This window comes from Pleurodeles waltl, chromosome 6 (genome assembly GCF_031143425.1).
Source record: "Pleurodeles waltl isolate 20211129_DDA chromosome 6, aPleWal1.hap1.20221129, whole genome shotgun sequence".
Classification (NCBI taxonomy): domain Eukaryota; kingdom Metazoa; phylum Chordata; class Amphibia; order Caudata; family Salamandridae; genus Pleurodeles; species Pleurodeles waltl.
The window spans coordinates 1,364,576,756-1,364,582,972 of record NC_090445.1 but is presented as its reverse complement, the minus strand read 5'-3'; positions in this window follow the sequence as shown (position 1 = coordinate 1,364,582,972).

Genomic DNA, 6,217 nt, shown 5'->3' with positions numbered 1-6,217 from the left:
CTTGACAACGGCAGGGTGACTCTGGCTCCAAGAGGCAAGATGTATCTAGCTGGAGCCATCTGAAGGGCAGAATCACTACTTGGTGGGGCTCAAGTGATCATGGATGGCTCTAGCTGGTGGAGTGACCCAGCACAGGTCCCTCCATGGTGAAGTGGTGTCTTGTTGGATTGCAAGTTACTTTTCTATGCTCCACCTCTCTGTGTGCACTTGAACGCTCAGATCAAGGCTGAGACCCTGCCTGGGTGCGGTTGAATGGTCCCCATGCTGGAGGTCAGCCCTGAAAGACATTGACTTCATTGTAGGCAGGAAGCATACTATGTACACTTGCTCATGGAGGTCTTGCTGCTCAGCCCTGTATTGATCATACTTGAAATGATACCCAAAGATGACTGGCAAAGGGTACTCCAGTGTCTGACAGCAGTCAAATTAATGATAGTCTTTCACTTGAAGAATAAGGACACCCTACCGCTACCCCAATGGCATCACAAGCTTGTGTACATTTTAGAACTTGAACAGCTAGGCAACAATATGAATGTCACCCCTTGTTCTTTGAAGCTAAATGAAAGCCCTTCAGGTGGAAAGCTCTGGAGCTCTTTGACTGAGGGTTCAAACGGGGCTCCCTCATTAAGGGTATGAACATACATATAGATGAACAATGCTGGGTGGGCGTGAGGTGGCTAGGTACTCATGCAATTTCAGTATAACATTGGACAGGTGGTTCAGATCTTCCATTCACTTGGGTACAGGATAGTTGCAATAGTTGGGGAGGGGAGTTTCAAAACTTCAATTTCCATTTTTTCTGATTCTGGTATCATCTTGTGTTTGTCATTTTGTGATGTCAATTTATGTGCGATGTGTTGTACGATGCTGTATCTGCACAGATTTTGTTATTGTATAAGTACAATTTTTGCCCTATCGTTCAGAGGACATGATTAAATGTTTCTCAGTTTAAAATTCTCAATATAAAGATTAACACAAAAAAGTATACCCAGGTTTTCCTATCATGTTATGGACAATTTACAGGCAAAATCCACCTAAAATGCTCTGTTGTGTTATTATTTTTTTCGGGCTTTCCTGAGCAGTGAACTAACCCTGGCATTCCCTTGGAAGCGTTAGACATGCCTTGCAGGCCATGAAGGTATTGAAATATTTAATGACTGCCTCTTCAGAGCTAGCCTTTAATATAATTTTTTTTCAATATATATAAAAATTGAGCTGGAAGATGTACAATTTGGCTGCATTTTTTTAGAATTGCCCTAGTGCCTGACCTCCCAAAACCCCTGATAAAGGACAGCCGCAGTAAGCAGTACTGGATTTTTCCGAAGATATCATTGGTCCCTTTTTGGAAATGTCTCGAAATTGTTTGCTTAAAATTTTACTGTAAAATGCATCAATCACCCCAATTTGTATCAACTTTGCTCGCATGATTTTACCGAGAGTAAGAAAGGGCCTGCATTGATCTCTTTGCTTGCTCAGTGCCATTTGGGATATGATTCAATCTACACAGCAGACTAAAAGTACAACGAAAGTGACGTCATTGAATAAATGCTGCTAGGGTTGCCATGCTGGAGTATTCTACAAGGGGTTATGTTCCTATATTCCAGAAATCACTTTTAGCCAGAATAAAGCATATTATTTTCCAACCGTGAGATATAACATAGGAAGAAAAAGAGAAAATGAAAACAAAAAACCTCACAAATCTTTCAGAAGACAAGCACTATGAAAATATAAAACTACCGTCATCTTTTCGGGTGACTGTTCAGTTCCTGGGTGGACACTTATGAAACCATGCAGAGTATGGACACGTTTTGAATCTTTCTTTGTGTATTTACATTTTGGTATGGTCTCTAAGCCCCTCCTAATGGTGTATTTATAATTCCATTTGGCCCCTCTACTGCTCTTCAGGTTGTTTTTTAGAACTCCTTAAAGTCTCTATCGTGCCTTTTAAGATGTATTTCGACATTAGTGAAGTCTTGATGTAGAGTTTAATCATGTGTTTCTAGTTTTGTGTAGTCTCTGTGTGGTTGTAAATGATGCATTATTAAATTGATGTTGTCTCTATGCAATTCTCAGTGATGTGTTTAGAGTTTGGTGTTGTTTTTAGGTTGAAGGTAGCAGAGCGGAAGTGCTGCTTTTTTGACGTGTTGGTATCTATGTGGGCTTCTAACACTGCCCACCTTAGGCCCATCACTTTCACTCGTTCGTGGGCTTGCCTTTCAAAAATCCTTTGTTATCATTGGAAAATGCTTTACTTTTGTCCCTCCTTGGAGCAGTTTTGTTACCTCCTTGGCTATCGACCCTGTTAAATGGACAATTGCACGTTTGCCGATATGTTTAACTGCGAGCAAACTTATTTTTCCTTTTGTCTCTCTCCTTCGCAATCCTGCTTATGGCGGCCATGGCGCTTTAAATTGACTTGCTTATTTCATTCTTACCTTTCATCTTCAATTGATGTGGCAAAATAAGTCTAGTCAGGGATTTACAACACTAATAGATGTAAGTCATTTATTTTGGCTCAGCACACAGTGCCGCCCTCCTATCACCTCCCACCTGTCGCTGATTTCATGTTTGTGTTGCCACCATTCACAATTCAGTTCATCTCCCTATGCTCTGAAGCGTGCTTTCTTTTTTAGGGGCACAGATCTCCCTGTGTTGCTACTTGCTTTGGAATAGAAGCTGAGTTTCCATTAACCCTCTCCATAAGAATGTGCTGTTAATGAGGGGGATCTGCATTCCTTAGATAAGAACAACTGGGACCCCTGGCGCATACGAGTGCGTCAAAAGAAATGGAAAACAGTTATTACTTATGGGCAGGAATTTACGGACAAGCAATGTCTGAGATGGAACACAAATGAAGGGCAACGCAGCCTGCTACGGCAGTGGAGAATGGATTGCTGATAGCCAGAACATGTACTTTTACCTCTGCTTTGCACTCCACGGCTGTGTGTTGTTTCTTCCTCTTCCTTGTTTAGGCCGAGCACGGAAGCCCTTTGACCTTTTGTAAGTATTGTAGGATTTGATCCCCACCTTCCACTCGCCCGTCTCACACACACTCGCTCCTGGGCTTGACTTTCAACAATCCTTTATCCGCATTGGTAGATGCTTTTTCTCTCATTGAGGCGGTGTGGTTACCGCCTTGTAGACTGAACCTGGTACATGGATAATTGCCCGATTGCCAATATGTTTGACTGCGAACTAACTTATTTTTCCTTTTGTGTCTCTCCTTCGCGCTCATGGTCGGTCACGGCTCTATGAATCGACTCGCTTATGTCAAATACTGTTTTACTTTTCATTTTCAATTTATGTGGCAAGAAAAGTCCACGTAATTTACATTCACAACGCCAATAGCTCTAGCTGGAGCAAATGCTAGACTCATTATATTGCAAATGCTTGTTATGTCTTCCTTATCTTATGTACAGAATGTTGGTGTTGTCATTGAGACGCTCAATCTTGTGCTAATAGTGCAATGTTTTCTCCATGTTGGGACAGAATTTAGGGCAGTGCAGAGGCCGCACTGGGCACTGACCTGGAGGAGGCACTGACCTCGGGCATGCAGGAGAGGGGTCCCTGTATTGAACAATACCTTGATTTAAAAGCACCTGCTGCTTCTGGGTCCAACTTTCGGGCAGCAATAAAAATGTCAAGATAACTCTTGTGATTAATATGCTGCTAGAAAGAGATCTGATTTTATGCCAGTGGCAGTTTTGACTCTCCATAGAATAGCGTAGAGAGCTAATATGCCTTCCTCTGTTTTTTATATGACTAGCTGACTGGATTAGTAAAACCAGCCTTTACCAGCGCTCTAAGGAAAATGAAATGTATGTGAGAGAGGGGCTATGGAGACATGAGAGGCACTTTTGTTGGGTGGAAGTGAGGGACACTAAGGATAGGAGCTCTGGTGTTGGGACGCCAAAAAAGATTGTCACACCGGGCACCATCAGCGCTAAAGCGGTCCTGCTCTTAATGATGTGTTTAGAGTTTGGCAGGGTCTCAAAGCTGCAATTGGTGCTCTTGATATACATTTTGAGAAGGAATTATAAGTATGTAGTGGCCCCTTTTCCTCTCTTAAGGTGGGCCCTGAGTGCAGATGAAAAGATAATACTCTGAAATGCCCTTTTTGAATTCCCAAAGTCGTAAACCTGATGTGAGGAGGTGCCCTTTGATGAAGCATGCCACCTTAGGGTGGGTTATGGTTCTAATCCTTAATAAAAAATATTTGTTTTAGTACAGACATACACTTAGAAAACCAACCACATGTATCTCATTGTGTCTTCTTTGTGTTAGGGAGCGGTACATGTTTGGTTTAGTCACTTTCTCATCAGGGACCCTTCTGTTGTGTTGTGAGTTTAAGATGAGACAAATAGCCCTGCAGCAGCCTTCATCTTTTCTTCTCACATCTCATGGAAAACAGGTCACTGTTGCTGCTCTGTCCAGAACCATAGCCATTAGACTTTGGGTTTGGTCTTGGTCTTGGAGAAAACCAATTATCACCAAATTGAGCAGTGCTCCACTAGCTAGTGTAGGAGATTAGAGTAAATTGACCAGCCTCTTTGCCCCTACTTTAGCCCTCACTAAATTTTCCTTGTTATTCCCCATTCTAATATTGCACCCAGCAAATAGTAAAACCACAGGGTACCGTATTTACCACATGTAAATTACTCCATCATTTACATACATTGGAATGAAGGATCACATGCTATTGCGTGTTTTGCCCTGTTGAGAAAACCATGGGCTCGAAATGTATGAGTTTTGTAATCACAATTTCTTCCGGGCCAGGCCTGCTGAAATAATGCAGACAAAAATACAGTGACAGTGTCACCTATAGCGAAATTTGTAATCCTGATTAAGGGGGACTATTCTGTTTGTGCCAGAGTTGGGATTTCCGAAATTGATTGAATTAGTGATTGAATTATAGCATTTTTGTGGAAATATTCAATTTCAAATTATTTATTGACGTTTTAGGTTAGGTTCAGAATGTGTCTACTAATCAGTACTTATAAATCCTGCGATGAAAAGCAACATGTTAGTGCATCAATAACTTACTAGTCATATGTCTAACGCATAGCGTGGTATACATGCCCCGGTGAGCGACTGACCCATCCTCCCAGAGTAATATGACTTGTGTACACATTCATGACACTGCCATCCAGCTACAGGATGTATGATTCTTTTGTTTTCCACATGTCCACGGTATTCATTATTGCTTTTGTTTTCCACATGTCCACCCAGCGAAAGCAGCCCACATAATCCGCTTTGTAGGCACCTGCATCCTGGGTTTTACACCGTAGATAACGAAACCATTGTTTAAGACTAATCTGGTTTCTGTTCCAATCCTACTTAGTTTAATACTCAGGATTTTACTGGACCACGAGGTTTTCTTTGGAGCACATGAGGAAATCCTTAGCACGATCGCTACAGAATGTTTTCCAAGCCATCCGCAGTAAGTATTGTCACAAGGCGAGGGAGAGTGTGAGAAAATTCATACATCTCTAGAAACAGGGGCACACCATTGGTGAACACCGTATTATCCCTGAGGGACTGCAGATTGATGTTGGTGAATGTTTTCTTACTATCCTCCCTGTTGTGCTAGGGAGCATCTACCACTGTGTTCTATAACATCATCAGGTTTTTAGTGTCGCCCAGCAATAACATCAGCTCCTGAATATCGGCAACAACTATATCATCAGGGTAGGTATATATAGGAAAGTATAGATTTACTGTTCTTAACTCCAATTCTATATACTTTGATGAAATATTTCTTCAAGGTACGTAAAAGTGGAGATGGCAACAGTAAATATATGCTGAACTATATTTTGTTACCTTCATCAAATAGCGCTAGTCGGTCGATATTCTGGACACTTTGCTACTCGATATTACGGTGCACAACCGTCTATCACACAGTGCATTCTGGATGAGCTGAAGGAGCTGGTGAGAGTGCCTACAGCATGAATAAGTCTCTGCTGTCTAAGGCCTGCCTTGATATAACAATGTTTGTGTGCACAATTTAACATAAAATAAGATGCTTCCCAGGCTGAGTGGAATCACATTAAAACATGATAAACTGGGTGACAGCGAGAGAAGGCCAGTGATGAACCACTGATGTCTCTGTGTTTGGTTTGTGGCTTGTCTCTCTTCTCATACTGCAGTAATCGTACCCATCAAATTCTGGAGGGAACGCCCTGTGGTGGGTGACTGCTGGCATCCCGGTGGATCTCAG